General features: G+C 46.3%; 2 long non-coding RNA genes across 11 annotated transcripts in view; one reads left to right on the forward strand and one right to left on the reverse strand.

The window, feature by feature from the left end:
- The window catches only part of LOC114015833 (uncharacterized), a 75,812-nt gene extending 72,716 nt beyond the window's left edge, over positions 1 to 3,096 (forward strand). Inside the window, exon 11 of the long non-coding RNA XR_008732915.1 lies at positions 38 to 3,096. This is a non-coding gene — a long non-coding RNA (uncharacterized LOC114015833). The remainder of the gene's footprint in view (positions 1 to 37) is intronic.
- Positions 3,097 to 9,008: 5,912 nt separating this feature from the next.
- LOC114015838 (uncharacterized) overlaps positions 9,009 to 18,881 on the reverse strand; it is a 19,575-nt gene continuing 9,702 nt past the window's right edge. For 4 of the 10 annotated variants that reach the window (XR_008732942.1, XR_008732944.1, XR_008732940.1 and 1 more), the window contains 6 exons: positions 18,268 to 18,400; positions 17,415 to 17,515; positions 15,473 to 16,143; positions 10,908 to 13,797; positions 10,128 to 10,192; positions 9,009 to 9,262 (listed from right to left, as the gene is read on the reverse strand). This is a non-coding gene — a long non-coding RNA (uncharacterized LOC114015838). Of the gene's footprint in view, positions 9,263 to 10,127; positions 10,252 to 10,907; positions 13,798 to 15,472; positions 16,144 to 17,414; positions 17,516 to 18,267; positions 18,401 to 18,881 lie in introns of all 10 variants that reach the window. The other 6 variants (XR_008732946.1, XR_008732945.1, XR_008732947.1 and 3 more) reach the window with 6 other exon arrangements.

Consider the following 18,881-nt stretch of genomic DNA (forward strand, 5'->3'; position numbering starts at 1 on the left):
CTTTAAACCTTATTAAATAATTGTCTCTTTATTCCAGCAGCTCTTTCTGATCCCCCAGGAATGTGCTCCTGGTGGATGCACAAGGCAGAGGGAGGACAGGGATAGCAGCACGTCTCACCCAAATTTTGGGGAGATTTTTTTAAATTTTTTTTTGGCCAGGGGATCGGGCCCCTTTTGGCTTTGAATTTCTCTGGTTGACAAGGTTCGTCACACCGCCTCATCTTTCTCCCGGGCGTGTTTTTGTCTTGCTGCGTGTGGCCTTGTCCTGCCCACGGAAATCTCACGGTGGCCTCTGGCAGGATCTGCAGCCTTTGCAGGGACATGCTGGATCCAGGGACGCCTGGCGCTCTGCTCGCCCACTGCAGCAAGGTCATGCATTTTAACAAGGCACTGCCGATCCCCTTTTTAAAGGGCATTGGTTATGTTCTGTTAAAATGGGCTTTGAACTCAGCTGACCCTTCACCAGTAGGACATTTCAGGACTTTTTTCTGCCTGGACCACACTTGACACCTGTTGGCAAACACAGCTGTAAATGCTGCTGCGAGAAACCTGCGTCCAAGCTCAGAACTTGACTTTTCCCCCCCGCCCCCCCGCCCCCCAAGAGTAAAGATGTAAGAGAATTTGGTGGCTTCTTTAGTTAATAAAAAGAAAAAAAAAAACAACTTTGTTTTTCCTTATCAAGATGGGTGGAAAAAAAAACACCCTATAGACAAAAGAAGCAGAAGGAGAGCTGTAATGGAAATAAAATTGACAGCCTCTCAAAACTCAGGTGGCACTTTCCTTTTCCAGTTAATTACAGTTTTAATTACATGGCTTCTTGTGACTCCTTGATACCTAATAAACTAGACTCTGTGGGGCGGCAAAGTTGAGTTTTGCTTGAACTGCAGGTGTAAGGCTCAGCATGAAACATAAATCAACTTCTTAAACATGTTCCCAGGGTGTGTTCAGGCTTTTTCTTCCTATTCGCTTGTAAAAATCACATCTTTTCACCATTGTTGGGTAGGGGAGAAAAAAAAAAGGTCTGAAGCTACAATGCAGTGAGTATTACATTTGTGTCTTTGGATATAAAAACCCCCTTTTAGAAGGGGGGGGGGGGGCGGGAAAGGCACTTTTTAAACCTCAGATTGGATGAATTTTAAAGCAGTGTTGCATTATCCATATAGACCCTCTGTCATTATCATTTTTTTGGTGGGGGTCACATAACGTAGAAGAGGAAAGTACATTGGCAGCGTGAAAACAAGGGGAGATGGGTATGTGGAAAATAAAGGGACATTCAGCCCACAGGAGCTGCCTCTTTCGAACGTTTTCAAAACAGAGCATGCCTGTTCGTTCTTTGTGTGTTGTGCGATGGAGATGTGGGCTCCAGTCAGGTTCAAGCATAGTGCTATGTGTTACCGATGAGTGGGGAAACACGCTGATGAGCTGTTGCAGGGAAAAGCTGGAGGAAAATATGGTCGAGAAGTTCCCGTTGGTTTCAAGCCCAGGACATGTGATGGGGCCACGAGCCAGCAGCAGGGAGCTCTGTCACGACCAAACATTGTGACGGTCAGAGGGGATTTCACTGGAAGATCCCCCTTCTTCCCTCTTCCTGAAACCAAAAAAAATTGGAGGGGGAAAAAAAAAAAAAAGGGAAGGAGAAAAGAGGAGACCTTCACACATGGCATTTGGATGTTGGTGCAAAACATGAGTAACAAGGTCCATGTGTGGGACATGAGTGTATCAACAAGTTCTTCTCAACCTGTGAGACACAACCTTGGAAGGACTTTTTTTTTATTGTCTTCTTATTAGTTTTATCTTCAGCTTGTGATTTGTAAGCTGAAGTACTGGTTTTATACAAGTGCAAAAAAAGGGTATTCATCATGAGTGGAAGGGACATAGCTGCCTGGTGAGCAGCTTTCCATGCCCAGTAGGGGCAAAGTGGAAGAAATTGCAGTGTCCTGCTTGCCTTTCAACATGAAAGGCCTTTCAACATGCAGAAGGTGCAGAGAGAAGGCTCCGCTTGGGCTGGACCACACGGCTAGATGGTCTTTCCTTCAAGCACTTCTGCAGCCCTTGAGCAAAACCCATCGCTGCTGCCCTCCTGCAAAGAGCCGGCTGGATCCATGAAACTATTGCTCTTCTCCTCCTTAACCCCCCCCCCCCAAAAAAAAAACCAACTTCCCCCTGCTTTGACACCTGTAGCAGATGGAATACAGCAATTGAGGGCAGGTGGCAAGATCTAACACGCAGTTTGTCGACGTGTACCTGTGCTATATACCATATACTGGCACTTCCACACTGCCTGGTCCACACAGGTGGCATTGTGACAGGGGCTTTGTGCCCTGGTCCTGGAGGACATCAGTGCCGTGGAGCCCTGGTGTAGCCTACATCACGAAAGCAGAGCAGGCACACCTTGGACAGACAGCTCAGTGTCCTGAAACACCAGCATTAACTCTGAGAATTAACTGGGGATGCAAAACCAAACCCAACCCTGCAGCCAAGTGAGAAACTGCAAGAAGAGAAAAGAGTTCCTCCTGCCTTCGTCCCGAATAAAGTGTTTCATCAGCTTTTTCAATTAGTCTTGATTTTTGAAACCCTGCAGAAAGGCAACTAAAGAGTTTTATATAGTTTCGTATATGGTTTTTCCAGAGTGGGAAAGGCAAGGTAAAATCAAGGAAGATAGGGAAAGGAAGGAGAGGAACAGGAGTTTAAAAGATCAAAGGCATTTCAAAAAGCCCAAAAATTAATGTCTCTTGTTCTAGCACTCCAATTGGTGTTGAGAGCAAGAAGAAAGGAGGAAAAAAAAATCCAATATCCAAAACGTTTTGGTTCACAGCAAAGAAACGAAGCAAAACTTCCCAGCTGAAACAGAGTACGCCTTTTGTTTGCTTCAAAATGCTTCCTGGGGAGCTTTTTGGACAAGATGAAAAAACCAAACGTGCGTGTTAGGGTGGGGGCAGGACACGTGTTTCTGTGTGTATGGAACTGTCTGTACCTGTAGAGGAATGAAGGCAGTGGGTTGATTAACACTGATAACATGCAGCTGTGGCCTTGCTACGAAGGCAGTGGGTTGATTGACATGGATGATGCGCAGCTGCAGCTCGTTCCCACCAAGGGTTAAATAGCACCGAGGATGGTGGGAGAGGGGGCTGGATGGAGGAGGAGTGGTGTGGTCTGGTCTTGCCTCTGGAGGAAGGAGAAACAGCAGGGACAGTAGAATCTGACTGATGGTAAAAGCCTTGTTGCAGCCTTGCTAGTGACAATTGGTGCCCCATGTGAGACGAACTGGTTTGGTCTCCAACTACAACATGTACCCAGAGGTGTGGGCAGCGTTCACCAGCTTGTTGGGAGCATAACCATGGCCAATGACTGGAGTAAGCTGCAGCATTGAGCTGCACAAAGTGTGAGATGTTAAGGAGCACCCTATATCGCATACATCCCTGCAGCGCTGCTGGTCTCGTTGTGGAAGTGGAGGGTTGCAGCGGTGTGGCGTGCGTTAAACCATATGCCTCCGACCCATATGGCAACGTGGTCTGAAGACTTTCAAGGCAGTTCCAACTTGGAAAAGGCTTGAAAAGTTTTCAAATGGGGTTTTTATGGTCTGCTGAAACACAAATGACCATTTTTCATTCTACGGGGGGAAAGTTTATCTGGAGGAAGGCGGGTGAGAGGCAGCCACCCTCCACCCCAGCCGCCTGGTTCCTGCTCCTGAGCCGGAGGGAGGAAGCATCGCAGTGTGGGGAGCGTATTTCTTCCCCAGTTGTCGGCAAGCTGTGCTTTAATAACGGCATAACAGATAGTGCATGAAGGAACATTAGCCGCAGGAATGATCCCATTGGGAAGGAAGCTTGGAAGAGGTTTTTCTTTCTACACTTGACACCAGGGCTGGGAACCTGGCACACATCTGTGCAAACCTGCCCGAGGACAGAAGGGACCAGGCATTGGAGATCTCACCCTTGCTCAAGGCAACCTCACCAAGGTGGGGTGGACTTAGCTGGACCTTGGTTTTTTTCAGAGCCAGGCACTGTACATCATGCGGGGGTAGGGTGCGTGGGGCATCTGAGCAGCAGCGAGTGGTGGGGGTCTTATGGCAGAGAGAAATCGTGCATGGCTGTGGCTCTGCCAGGGGTGGGGTGGGTGAAGGAACGGTGGTGGAGGAAGTAGTGGCACCATCCTCCTGGCTGCAGGAGCTGCTGGCAGTGCCTTGGCAAGAGCAGTGTCACCAGCACCCCCAACACATGGCTGCTGCCCTGGGCTCCCAGGCGTATTCCTTGTGTCCTTCCAGCAGACACGGGGGTGGTGGGGTATGGTGTGGGGTGGCCTTCATCCCCACAGTCCTGCTTGGGACACTGGTTGTTCAGTGTATAACATGAAGAAGTGACTGTGGCTTGCAACAAAAGCTGGTAAGAACCAAAAGGCATTGAATAAAATGGCTGGGGGAAGGGGGGGGGGGGAGGGGGCGGGAAATAAATCTGCTTGTTCAATGTGTTTTACTTACCTGTAAAATTTTATGGCTAACTGCAAGGTGAAATGTCCAGCTACACGGCAGGCATCAGTGGCTTTCTCATGAACCACATGTTTGTTGGGTTTTTTTCTTCTAACCTCAGCTCCTGGCATCTTGTAACTAAAGGAAAAAAGCAGTTTCCAGGAAAATGTAAAATAATCCCTCATTTGTTGGTTAAAAAAAATAATTCTACAAATTGAAAAAACGAAGAGGAATAGCATATCCCCAAGCTGCCCCAAATCTTGCTGCCCTTTAATCTCGTGGATTTGGAGAGGGCTTTGTGAATCTCGATGATCCCACCTCATGGCCTGTTTAAAGCTGGGCTGGAAGAGGCATCACAGCAATGGAAAAATGCTCTAAACGATGGTCACGTACCCACCTCGGGGTGAGCGCAGAGCGTGGGGAGAACTGCAGACCAGCCCCCAGCCTCCCTACCCCTGGTGAGCGCTGCAGACCTCGTCCCTCAGAGGATCTGTCGTTTTCTGGGTGAAGAAGTCTTATCATTTTAACCAGCTTAGGGGGTTTTTTGAGCTGGTCCCTCACAAACTCTGTCCAAGCTCACCCGAATGATGTTGGGTTTTAACTTTTAGGAGGAAAGTGACTTATGATTTTCTGAATAGCTACGGCGAGCCTAATGTAATAAAAGCCTGACCTATGTGATGTTTAGGGGCTACTGTACTATAAAGATTTAATAAGTTATATGGCAAAAAAGAAAGTATGGGGGTTACAGAAATCATATTAAAGCAACTAAGTAAATACAAAGAAGGTTAAAGTGTCTAACTCTATATGTTCTAAAGGCTAAAGCAAACCAGATCTCTTTTCTAGATACTTTTTCCATGTACAGTGGTAACTGGGCTGCATAAAAATAAGGCAAGTATTTAAAGACAGGCAAAAAAAAAAAAAAGATCTAAAGCATTTGGTTGGCATTGATAGCAATCATTTCAAAAAGCCCTGGAACATTTAAAGAGAATTAGAAAGGATTTTGCTGGAATCAAAGGGAGAGCACTTTCCATGGCTGGACATGTATTTAGGTATCTGCAAACTGATTACATCAGAGTGAGCAGAACAGCCTTGATCATTGAGGACTTTAAAACCAGAAGAAAGGGGTTTTCCTGTTTGGACTCTTTTTTTCTCACTCACACATCTTACAGCTTTCATTCTTCTGCCTGCTTGATGGTAACGTAACATTTATTTTGGCACGGAGGCTGGTGGAGTGCTTTGAAAGGCCCTGTGGCTCGAGCAGCTACAGCGTGCACCGAACCCATGGGGGTGAGCAAACCTGGAAATATTTAGGTTTAGGGAGTCTCTTTTTTATTTTTTTTTTTTTCTCTCCCCCCTTTCATCCTAACCTAAGGTTTTATTTTTACAAAGAAGTGGATACCTTCATGCTTCACCACAATATCCGCTGCGGTGCAGACGGGCTCACCACCTGCCAGCCCGCCGCCCCTTCGGCAATGCCAGTTCCATCACCAGCTCCCCTGCCAGCGTGCCAGAACGTGCCAGAAAGGGGTTTGCTGGGATTTGCCCTTGCAAGGTGATTTACCCTTGGTGTCACCTGGCAGAGAGAGGGTCATCATGGGCCCCTGCACCCTGGTTTGCCCTTGCCTCCTTCACACTGGTGGGTTTGGTGGTCTTTGCTCCGGTCTCCTAGGGCTGGCTGGGAAGGAGCAGGGATGGTGCTCAATCATCCCCTGCCGAGGGTGTAGTTCTGTTTTTGAAAAAAAAAAAAAAACCTACAGAGGGGAGTGAGGCAAAATGTTGGAGTAACCTTAAGCCTCACCGATGCCAAGAGGGGCATCTCCTCCTTCCGTGGGAGGGCACCCACCAGACCCCCAGGAGCCAGTGTGGCTTGTGAAGCCTGCTGAGAACAATTCCCATTTCACTTTTTTTTTTTTTGCTTTTTTTTTAATTTTTATTTTAATTTTAGCTTTCTTCTGGCCTAAGCAAGGGATTTGGCCAGCGGGAGGTGTGGGAGCAGGGGAGAGGGGACTGTGGCAGAGGGGAGCAGGCAGGAGACCCTCCCCTCGTACAAGGGCTCGCATTGGCGGGGCTCTCCCCGGCCACCCTGCTCCTCGCTCCTCCCAGCCGGCAATGGACAGAGGACGGCAACGCCAGGAATGGGATGAGATCAACCGAATGGGGAAAACTGGGGGTGGGGAGAGTTGGGGCGGATGGGGAGTTCTTTTTTCCCTTAAGTCCCAACATATGTTCAATAGAAATTGTAAAGCTGGCAGTCTGGGGTGAGGACGGGACTGACGTACAGCAAATCCAGTGCACACAGGCGAAAATGAAAATGAAATTACATTCATCCCCCTCCCTTTCTACCATCTTTATGTTGTCAAATTCAGTAAAGAAGCGTTCAAAGTAACCCAGCTCCCAGCTTTCCTTTCCATTTGATGGAAAGCCTAAGCTGGTTTTAGGTCAGGGAATGTATTTTCCCGTGATTTCCCCTAATGATGTTTGTAAGTCACATGCGGGATCTCCAGCACGCAGGAACTGTCATATTTTTAAACTCTTCCATGGATTCCCACTGAGATCCGTGGAAGAGGTGGCATCCCTGCGTGGGCTGCAGCGGGATGCTGTGTTCCTGGGGTGGCACTGTGCCCAGGGCACCGCGGGCACATGGCAGCTCCAGCCTGCAGCCCAGGAGCCTGATTTTATGGAAAAGAAGTGGGGGAGAACTCACTTCCCACTGCCCATGGACAGGAACTGCTGCGAAGAGGGCTGAGTCACGTATTACAATACTTTTTTTTTTTTTTTTTTTGAGGTGACCTTTTTTCCTTTTTGCAGTATTTTCCCTGCCACAGTTGTAATCCTAAATGCTAACGCACCGCACGGCTACCAACAGAGAGGCTTTACAGCACTGCGGAGAACTGGTGTGAAGGTAGAAATCACTTGACCTAAAGACTCTCCCCGGAGTGTCAGTGCTGCACGCTACATTTTCGCTCTGCCAAACCCTTTACTTAGCACATGCTAAAGAACATTTAACATTTAAAGATCTCCTCTGTACATCCTCTAAATGTCTCCACCCTCTGCTTTTAGATTAATACGTCTTCTGTGAAAATTAGATAATTGATTACAGAGCTGTATTATTTACAAATGAAGTGTTGTTCATGTATTGACCTTTCATTTCTATAGCTCGATACTGGTCCTTGTACAGCATTTTTAATTAGGGAAATGGTAACAGAATCAGAAGAAAAGAGGGAATAAAAGAGCTTCTGTGGATGCTTTTAATAAAAGGAAACTTTCAGATGACTTGCACATTTAAAACTGCAAAAAAAATAATGTTTGGTCAGATTCTACAATCCAAGTCGCTGTTTGGTATGAGAAAGACATCTTCTGCTTCCAAAGGCACCACAAGTGGAGATGCAGGGGGAAGGGGCTGATCAATAGACACGAGTGAGCATGTGCCCTTCACCCTGCTCTGGTAGCTCTTCTGCACCACGGGGTTCATTTCAGCCCAAGCTCCCTGATGAGCAACCAGCAAAGGCCACCTTCACATTTCAAGAGGAATGGCACTGATAAAACTGGAGGACTTGGGCATGTACAGAAAAGCAAAGCTCCCAGACCTGGTGGCTATGGGGCACTGAATGCTGCTGCCAAAGATGCCAGGAATGCCAAAGGGGCAAAACATAGTGAATTCACCCTCCTGAAGCAGGTCAGGCTCCTGTGGAGCCTGGCTGGATTAACAGTGCATCCCAGAAGCGGGGTGGGCTGGGCAGTGGCCGGTCCAGGCAGCCTGAGCCCCCGCCGCAGCCACGCTGCCACGCTCGGCAGCCAGGAGCTCAGGAAGACTCAAAGCCAGCTGAAAGAGGGATAAAGTGGGGGGAAACAGGAAGAAAAGATGAAATATGGCATAAACATAGTCCACAGGAGTTTGAGGTTTAAAAAGAAATATGTTCTGCTTGGGAAGGGGAAGGATACCTCATGAGAGCCACTAACAGGCTTGGGAAAGCTTTGGATTTCAAGAACAACCAGGAAAAACCTCTCCTGCCGTGAGTCTGACATAGTCCTCGTGTAAATGCTTCCGTCTGTTGGCGTCTGGTTTAGTTTGACCTCTTAAATGAGTAACTGTTTCTGATGAACCCGGGGATTTGGTGGGGAGAAGGCGTGCTGGCAGCAGGCAGCTATCTGTGGCGTGCAAGCCCAGCCGCGCGCGATGCTTGCCGAAGGTGGCTGCTCAAAAGCAGAGATGCTCGCCAACACACGGGAAGTATAAACCCTTCCAATCCCTTAATTTCCACTAATACAAGCAGACAAACAACAAAGAAATCACAAAAGTCATCTGAATTTAGCTGGACGATGTGCTTCTAATAAAACTCCAAACAGACAGAGCTGACCTCGGGTTGATTCCGCTCTCCTTCCCCAGGAGGGTGAAGGAGGATTTTCCACTTGGACTTCAATGGATTCAGACCCATGAATTTAAATATGTGAAATATAAAGCAAATAATTTTGTTTCTGGGTAACAAAGATGTTATTTAATATCCTTGCAGCTATAAAGGAACTCTTGTAACTGCAGAAGGAGGGGGGGGGATAATCTTTTTATTAATGCAACAGAAGCATATTAAAAATGTCTGTCATTGGAAGTCTGGAGAAAAATATTAGGTTCGAATAAGGTCATCGAGGAAGGATAGAGGAAAGTAACGGAGGGAAGGCGTTAAGTACGTTTTCAGCATCCTATGGACGCAGACCAATAATAGCACGTCACTCTTCAGAGGGTCTGTTTGGAGGCACTTTTTGTCCCAGTACACATGGTCTCATGTGCAGCATCCACTGAACCTATGAAAAAGTAAAAAACCAACACATCAGCGTCCTTCAGTGCTCTTTGGGGAGCGGGAACGTGCTGCTTTGCAGGCTGAATTGCTTGCAGTGTGTACTTTGTCTGAGGCATCTCAGTTACCATTTTCTTGCTAAGGGGCTGGTCCTGTCCTCCTCCAAGTACCACCCAGCAGTGATGCCCTGTTCTTACCGAACAGTCACTCCTATTCAGTGAGGGTGCAAGGAACAAAATCAAATGTATCGCCAAGGCAGCTGAACCAGTTCTGCTGTTTATGGTCAGGGCTGCCACGCAAGCTAAATCGTACATCCAGGACACGACCCACAGTGTAGTTTTGCACGGGGCAGCAGCAGGCTCCTGGCATCCCCAGCTTGTGCCTGTCACCCCATGTCTGCACAGAGGAGTCCCTAAACAGGACCCAGCCACCCCAAATGACCAGATTTTAGCCCTCACCACAGCTGAAAATAGGAGATGGGGGGAGCTGCTGCCTGAGCACAATATATCCCATACATCCAGCTCGCGGGGCTAAGCAGGACGCGGGGACGCCTCAGATGTGGAGCCAATAGGGAGCACTCCGGCTACCTGGGATTTTATAAATCTTTCAGCTATCAGTCTTTCTGAGCTCCAAATGCAAAATCCAGCAGCCCAGGATATCATGTGGATTTATGACTTGGAATTTATGAACTGGTCTGGATAAAATAAGAACTGCCTTGACTTTTTTTTTTTCTTTTTTTTTTTTTTGTGTGTGTGTGAGGAAAAGAAATAATGAAAAATGAAGACTGATTTTTTTCCCCCTTTTCAAAGCTTGCTGTTTATACAAACATAGATGTTTTGTATATATTAAATTATTTTGATTTTTCTTCTTACCTGTGTGCTTCCTGGGGCTGGAAGCGGAACAGCACAAGCAGCGCGGCTCTCGCAGGGTTTCCTGCCTGGCAGGAATCACACAAGAAAACATGGTCTTGAGGCATTCCCAGCCCTGCTCCTGGAGCTGGGAAAGGTGCCGGGAAGAGTTCAGGGAGGTTTTGGATGTTTCCGAGCAGTAGGATAGCTCCCCACTATGCCACTGCCCCTCACCTTTTTTCAACACTTTTTTCCTGAAATAATTTTTCAGCCCTTGTTATGTTTCATTTGTGGCAAGCTGGGGTTTCAGGTGTGCATACAACGTGTACAAGTATGTGTGGGTGTACATCTGTGTATGTGTGTGTACATGTGTGCATATTAATGTGTGTACCTTTGTACAGCTATAAGTAGGCAACAACTATAGATACACAACTACATATACATAAGTACGCATGTACTTATGTACACACATACATATGTATGTCTGTATGCACACAGACATGTACATATAATGACATATATTACATATATTATTATGTATTATACATATAATTATATATAATTACATATATTACAGCTGTGTAAATATACACATGGATATATACATTTATGAGAGGGTTTTATGGAACATTTGTATATTTCTTGATAAGAAACCAACACAAACTATCACTTTTTCTATAATACTATTGAACTGCATATATTTTGCAGGAAAACCCACCCCAAAGGACTTTCTATCCTTATCTGGAACTTACGGCCTTCCTTTCAGTTTTTCTCATCTTCTAAAAAAGAAAAGATGGTATTTACCTTGGTCAGGAGGAAAAACTGGCAGATGTATTTTTGCCATCTCTTCTGATCGACCCTTCCATACCGTTGCCCACAGTTTCTGGGTGGTTCTCTTTCTGCGATCCTGGAGTTCTGTTCTTTCCTTTATGGATCAAGGTATTAGGAAAAAAACAACCAAATATACAGCCCCAGCCTTTCAGCCTACCACTGTCCCCATCCCCTTGGGCACAGGCACTGCCAGGCTGTGCCAGCCCCTCCCCCCCCAGGCTGCTGAACCCTTCACACACAGCTTTCACCTCCTCCCATCTCAAGCTGGCACCACGTAGATGCTGATAACGCTGGTTTTAACCTCCACGTGAGACCTGCACACACCAGGGAGTCTCTCCTAGGGCTTCTGCCAGCCCCCTACGAAGTACAGGGGCAGTACAGGGAGAAAATGCCAGGAGGAGTGGCGTGATGCAGGATGCTGGCACCCCTTTCTCCTGGTGGTACCCCCAGCCACACAGATGATGCTGCACCAGCACTGGGGGATGGGGACGATGCTCCTGGAGCAGCTCAGTTGTGCCCTGTGCAGGCAGAGCAAACCTTTACATCACCTGCGGTGCCTGGATAACCTGAGGTGGAGGTGCTAGTCCCAGCCAAGGAATTCCAACCGACCAACCAAACCCTCCCAGCCCCTCTCCCGTTGGCCATGGACTGGAAACACAACAGACTTGGCCTACGAAACATCAGCAGGTTGCTCTTTGTGGGCCCGAAGCAAAATGTTTTGCTTTGTTTTTAATTACCACACATTCAGAGCGGTTTTCAGCATGACTCATGTCCCAGGAATAATTTGATTTGGGGGTTTTGTTTTAAATAAAATTAAGAAGCCCAAACCATGTCTTAGAGCTAGATAAAACTGCTAATTAAAAAAGAAATCCACAATTTCATTGTTTTTTAATTATTCAAGTGTGAATTTCCTGATTGCCACCTCTTTTGAAGCTCAGAAATGATGCAGTGAGCCACCAGGTTTGGGGTGAGAAGGCCAGCAGACTTCTCCCGGCCTCAGCACCTCCCCAACCTCAGCTTTGGTTAAGAAAGTTTGCTGGGAATTTCATGAGAATTAATGAGATTTAATGAACAGCAAGGGCAGTGGTGGCAGGGAATACGTCCTTCCAGGTTTCGCCACACCAGGCATCTGTACCCCTGCCACCGCAGGTATTCACTGTGGTTCCATTCAGGCAGCGGGGATTTTTGGGAACAGAGTGGGGGCAATATGAAAACAAATTTTTCTCCTCCACAAGCCTTTCTCTGCCCACTTTGCTCGTCGCCTGCAGCCGGAGGAGGGTAGGTGATCTCGCTGTGACACAGGGGACGTGGTACCCTGTGGCAGAGTGGTTGTGCCAGCGCTGGCCAGGGCTGGGGAGGGCAGGGGGCAGCTGCAGTGCCGCAAGGGCACCCCAACCCTCTCACCCCTCTGCCTGCAGCACCCAGCACCAACACCACCCACCAAACCAGAATGCCAAAAGCATCCTCACTGGGCTGCTGGGTGCCGGTATGCGGCTCCTGCTTTCCCCCCTCCTGTGGTCCTGCCATTGAAAATTCTCTCTCCATCCAAGGGCAAGGGAGGGGGCTGGGGGCAGGCTCTGGTGCGAGGCACAAAGTGTCTGGACCCCGCTAAGTTCAAAGGCACCCTCCCTCTGCCCCAAGGAGGGATGTAGCCGGCCGGAGGATGGCTGGAGGCCACACAGACGGGAAGGTATGTAACAATCCATTTATCACTTTGCAAATATTAGTGCTGCTCGCATTTGCTGCAGCAATATTTCTTCTTGGAAATTGGTGAAGTGAGTAATAACAATGTTATTTATTCTAAGACCTTGGAACTGAGAAGCAATAACAGGGGGGACTGTTCCCTTGAAAGCTTCGGAGGTGCTGGAAATAAAAGGCGGGGGGGGGGGGGGGGGGGGGAGAAAATAGACCAACAAAGGTCTGGAGGAGAGAAAGCCATTGAAATCTCTTGTTTAATTTCGTTGCCCCAAAGGTAATAAAATGCATTTTGCAATGATTTATATATAAACAAGGCGGGGTGTGAGAAGGGCAAACATTTTTCAGATTCATCTCTGGCTGGCACATCCTGCGTGGCAGCAGGCGCTTTTCCCCCTCTGCCCTGCCGGCACCGTAGGGTTTGTCCCCAGCAAAGTGCCTCCTCTGCCACCGAGCCCGCCTGTCCCCTTCTCCCATTTTTGTTGCTCCCCCCCAGCATCCCTTATCTGAATATATAAGGCTGCCCTTTGCTCAGATTTATGGGCCAGGGCAGCGCGGTGTGTATTTACAGTCTCCTGACCTGCAGACCTCCAGCTGAAGGCGAGCAGGAGGAAACCAGGGCCCGTTCCATAAACAGAGACAGATACGAGGGGGAGGCGGCAGGAACCACGAGCAGCACTTCACATTTTTAACTATTTGGCCGAGCCAAGGAATTAGCGATTAGATTAGGGGCAAAGAAAAATGAGAAGCGGGGTTAAAGATTTGGGGAGGGGAGGGGCGGGGGGAGAGAGCGGCAACCGGGTTTGGCGGGGGCGAGAAATCCAAAGTTAGAGGGATTTTAGACAAGGTTTTCTGGGGCAAAAGGGAATAGGGATGAATCTCCAAAGCTTTTTGATCAGAGATGTGCTTTGCTTGGGTACAGCCAAGCAGCGCTTTTCAAGTCTAATTACCTTTCGAGGAGGTAGATGACTTGGCCTGTGTTTATTCAGGTACTAATTGCCTCAGATTAAGTAAAAAGAAAACCTTACTCGACAATAATAAATACTCCTTACGTCTGAATCTACTGGTTGGTTGGTCAGCAGAAATTCGGGGCATAAGAGATGTATTTCTGAGGGGCTGCAACATTACTCGCCTCCTCCGAGGCGAAGGCAGCAAAAGTGGCAACAACCTGGAAAATAAATAAATGAAATGCAACGTATGTAGGGGTCACGATATAGCATAAGTATATCAACATGATGAACAGCTTTGATGAAAATGGTAAACAAAACCACCCTCTCTTCCTGTGGCTTGTTTTACATTGCAATAAACCACTGACTCTATAACCTATCAGAACATGCTGAGATTTTATGCATCATTTCCAACTACTATTTGAACATTTGGTTTAGAGTAGTCATGAACTATAATTAATGGGAATTTTTTTTTCCTGATAAAAAGCACACTTTATTGTATTATATTACCTGTTGGTCCAAAGCTCCATATAGATGACGTAAATTCATTGTAGATTTTAGGATGGGGCTAAAGGAGGGGGGGGCGTTGCGTGTGATTATGATGAATTAACGTTTACCATCTGTAATCAAACCCAAAAGTTTAGCTTGCCATGTCCCATCCAAATTTTTTTTTTCTTTTTTTTGCTCCTACGAGCAAGGTGGTAGCGCCAGGACGCCGAGAATTCGGCCCAGCTCAGCCTGCCAGGAGGAGAAGGGGGAAAAAAAAAAAGGAAAAAAAAAAAAAAAAAACCACAACACAACCCAGGCACCACAAAGACCATTGAGATGAATGGCTCTATTTTATGAGCCATAAAAGTTTTATTCATCTTGACACCGAAACAGGTTTAGGCAGCGAGTTGACACGCCTTAAATAAATAAGTGGAATTAATTCCCTGGCTCTTGAAACAATAGCGGCGTGCCCGTAACGCCGAGAGCTGCCCCGTTGTTTCCCGTTACTGCTCGATATTGATATTATTTGTGGTGGGGGATTTCTTTTTTTTTTTTTTTTTTTTTTTCCTCTGGGGCCTGGTTACTCCACTTCAGATTCTTCCCCTGTTTTATTAGAGGTTGAAAAAGGTTCAAGACCTGGTTGTACCGCTGCTCCCACCGACAGCTAAGGAACCAGTTTGGCGTCTGGTTTGTCTGTTGTTTTACTGCTGACCTTCAAATCAACTTTCCCCCCTGACCCCAGGAGGCATCTATCATGACAAGAGGCTGTTTAACACAAAATGGTGCCCATTTATAGGGGAAGAGAGTCAGAAGATTTCCTTGGTTGTTGGTTTTTTTTTTGTTGGGTGTTTTTTTGTTGGTTGTTGGTGGTTTTTTTTTTTATGAAGAATTTGGTTTTTTCACCCCTCTTTTCTCAGTCACCACAGGTGAAATCCCTCCTAGCAGCTGGCTTATGAAATAATGCGAGGGGAGGCCTTAATGAGCTGAAAGCACCCTCAGCTGGAGATAAATATATGCAAATGAGATGCACAAACAAAGGAGCCCGGACAGAGAAATATCTGCAATTCCAGCAAAATGCTGCCTGCAGCTAGAAGATGAACAGCTTTGATAAAATGGTAACAAAAAGCACCTTTTTCTCCTCCAGCTTGTTTTACATTGCAATAGAGCATTGTTATTGTAACCCATTGGAGCATGCAGAGGTTTTCTGCCGCAGCTTCAAAAAAAAAAAAAAAAAAACAACTGTTTAAACATTTGTTTTTAAGGCATTCATGGGCTATGAGCAATGTGATGGCTTGGGGTTTTTTTGGGTGGCTTGGGGTGGGGTTTTTTGGGGGGGGTTGGTTTGGTCAGCGGGGGTGTCTTTTGGTATATTTTTTTTTAGCGATTTTTTAATTATTTTTTTTTTACCTGTTGGTCTCTCTCCGGCTCGGGTTGCTGACGGTTTTTTGTTGTGATGCTTTGCAAGGGGGGGTGGCTGTTGCTTCTCTAAAAAAAAAAAAAATAATTGGAGTTTTGCTTTCAAATTTGGAGGGAAAATCCAAGTTGACAAGTAGCAAGGAGCAGCTCGGGGCGGGGGGGGAGAAGGGGGGAGAAAAACAGACTTGAACATTCACCAAGCAACACCCAAACAGGCAGCTTTAATGAAAGCAATCAAGCCTCTGAGCTAATTCAAAGACAGACATCTAACATGCTGATTTTAATAAGCTTTTAAAAGGCAATCTCTAACTTTTAAAAGTCGCTCTTTTTTAATTTAATTGAGGTTTTTTGGTTCATATATTGCCAAAAACAAACACAGCCACTAAAATATGTTTTCAATATGTATAAGTAGCATATCTAGGCGATGTTTTAAATTAGCCCCCTAATATTTTTTAATTTTTTTTTGGGGGGGGGGGGGGGAGAGGCTTACTTCAGATGAGTTGAAGACATTTTCCAAGCAGAGCTCGTCACGTCAAAATAATACCTTTATATTCTCGTCTCTGCCTTATGCATCCTCCTGTGCGAATACCGGGATGTCTCTTACCTACAGGCTTCTTCAGAACACAACCCCGACCCTCTCTCGGAAAGACACAGGTTACTTTCTAAGAGGCAGAGGAGAAAAAGGGAGAGAAAATACAGTACTGTTTAACTTCTAACCTTACGATATCATTAAATAGATCGTTATGGATTTATAAACGGAGGATAAACACCATAAAGTTTAGAGGGCCCTTTACTCAAGGGCAGTAATTGCAATTTTTGCATCTGGCAAGAAGAAGAAATAGACTTACCTTTTTAAAAAAGAAAAATCCCCCTCTTACTAGGTTATACGGCTTTGGCACTTACAGATGTTAGAGCAGACAAGTGTCGGATTTCCCGATGTCGAGAAGATTTCCTAATTTTTCATAGGCTTCTCCTGTTGCTTTTTTGGCCCGATGTGAGAGCCATCAATTTTAATTTGTGGGGCTACGTGCTGGAAACCGGGCTGTAGGCATATGTGTGCTTTAATGAACCCTAAAACCTGCCAGCCAGCTCTCTGCCTGCAGTTGCCCCAAGCTCAGGATTTCAAGAGTTAATAAAAACTTGGTTATATTAGGAAGGCTTGCTTTTTGCAGCCCAGGTTTGTAGCAGCATAATTATGTTCAACTGCTGTTGTTTGAAAAGGGCAAACAGCATCTTAGGCACAGAACAATGAAATTACAGCTGAGATTTAGGTTAGCAAAAGCCGTCTTCTGCAGGCTTTTATGATTCATTATTTCCCATTAAATACAGTATTAGAAGTGTACACCAGATAGCTCATGGTTGCTGCGCTCAGAGCACATTATCTATATTACACAGGTCTGGGGAGCAGAATTAGAAAACTTTGGGGGAATGAGCAATATGTGTTTGCTGATAGAAGTACCATATGGCTCATCTTCCTCAATTGCTTTCATTGCGACTCTGATGCTGGAGAAATTAAAGTTTTATTTGATGTGGCACAGCTTAATGAACTGTCTTCTGTTAGGAAAATTGAATATGTTTCCTGTTATTTGAGCACAGAGCCCTCATGGTTTTGGCTGATGAGGGATGCATTATGTATTGTTTATTTAGCATTTTGAAAACAAAAGCAGATATTGGAGGTAAAATTGATTACTGCAGGATGTGTTATATAATCACATTTTTCTTTCTTTCTGTCTTTAAATTACAGCCTTGCCTATTATTTTTATGACGGCATTTTTCTGATGTCCCCTCCCCCACACACCAAAAAAAACCCCAAAACCCAAAACCGAGGGGGGGTATTGAGGCAAAGTATATAATCTCTGCTTTGTTTAAAAGCAGCACTATGATTTTTAAAGCTTAGGGAAGGACATGGGAAAAAAAAAAAAAGCGCACTTACATGTGTATTGACCTGCAGGCCCAGCGGCCGCCGTGCAGTCGGTCTGGGGATGCTCGAGGACCGCGTGTCTCGTTAGAGGGAGGCTCGTTTCTCCATTCCAGCTGGAGGACACAAAGAGGGGAACATCCAGACTTCAGTCACCAAATACCCCAAACCTCACATTTCTAAATATGCCAGAGAGAGTTAATTGCGAAATGTTAATGCCCGGAGGGGGAGGGTGTGGATGTGAAGGGGGAGGATGTAGGGCAGGATCGGGTGGAGCAGGGCCCGCGTTACCTGGCGCTGCAACACCAGGCATCTATCTGTGGCGAGAAAGAAGTTATTGATGGAAAGATGGCTCAGATCAAAGGCAACGTGTGTTTTTTGGCTTTGTTTTATAGCACATGCAGCCGCGCACGCCGAGCTGTAAGTGCCCTGCGCGTATCACCGGTGTGGTTAGCGGCGGTGAGCCCTGCGACAGGGCTGCGTGCACTAGCCCCCCTTCTCCCCAAGCCTCTGTGCAGGCAACTGTATGTAAACTCTGAAACTTAAGGCAAAATATATATGCGTGTATATATACATATATATATGTATCTTTGAAGTATGTTATCCTTATTAATTCCACTTCTACTTGTTGGAAATCCTGCCCCACAACACCCTCTGGCTTTTGCTGTTATTGATCTCCCAGAAAAAGGGGTGGAGGGGGATGGCGGGGGGGGAGCAGGGAGGTAAAACCGAGCTGGGATAGCTCAGTGCTTTTTTCCTGCCCTCCACGCTGCTCTGACAAAAAGGCAATTTGTCTTGTGTGCCCCGTGATGTTTGAGGACTCTGGCAAACGTGCATGTTAAACAAGCCCCGTGCAGAATCTAAATACCATCCATTAAAAGAGAAAGTCCCAACGTGTTTATAGCAGCGGGCCAAGGCGCGCAGCCCTCGCTCCGGCAAAACTCCCATTGACGTCAGTGGGGCTTGTGCTTATGCAAAGAGTGCGGGATGCTGCCCTGTACCTTAAGGAAAAAGAAAAAAAGAAAGAAGGAAAAAAAAAAAAAGAAATGAGTGGTATTGGAAGGAGGATGTTGCTCTTGAAAATGTCTCGGAGCAAAGTGGTTAAGCAAAGCCTGTACAAACAGTCACTATAAATATTTTCCATTCTGTATAGCTCTTCAAACAGTTCCCTGCCATAATTTCAGATGAGCTCAAAAATAAATAAATTGCTGCGTGAGGGGGAGAAGGAGAAAGGGAAAAAAAAAAAAAAAAGACAAAAAAATTACATTGCAACCAATGTCGAAACCACAAAAACTTCATTCTTTTTCAGCCAGATCTATTTCCCGGAGAAGAACCCGGCCGGTTTTTATGAAAGGCTGCTCCATGACAGGAGCCTCCTTTGAGGAAGACCATTATGCATTGTTATCAGCATGGCGTAATTTGACTGTTGACAAAGTATCTGTGGCAGTGAGAATGAAAGCAGTTAGAAGTGTGGCGGGTTGT

The sequence above is a fragment of the Falco cherrug genome, chromosome 6, assembly GCF_023634085.1.
Source record: "Falco cherrug isolate bFalChe1 chromosome 6, bFalChe1.pri, whole genome shotgun sequence".
Lineage (NCBI taxonomy): Eukaryota > Metazoa > Chordata > Aves > Falconiformes > Falconidae > Falco > Falco cherrug.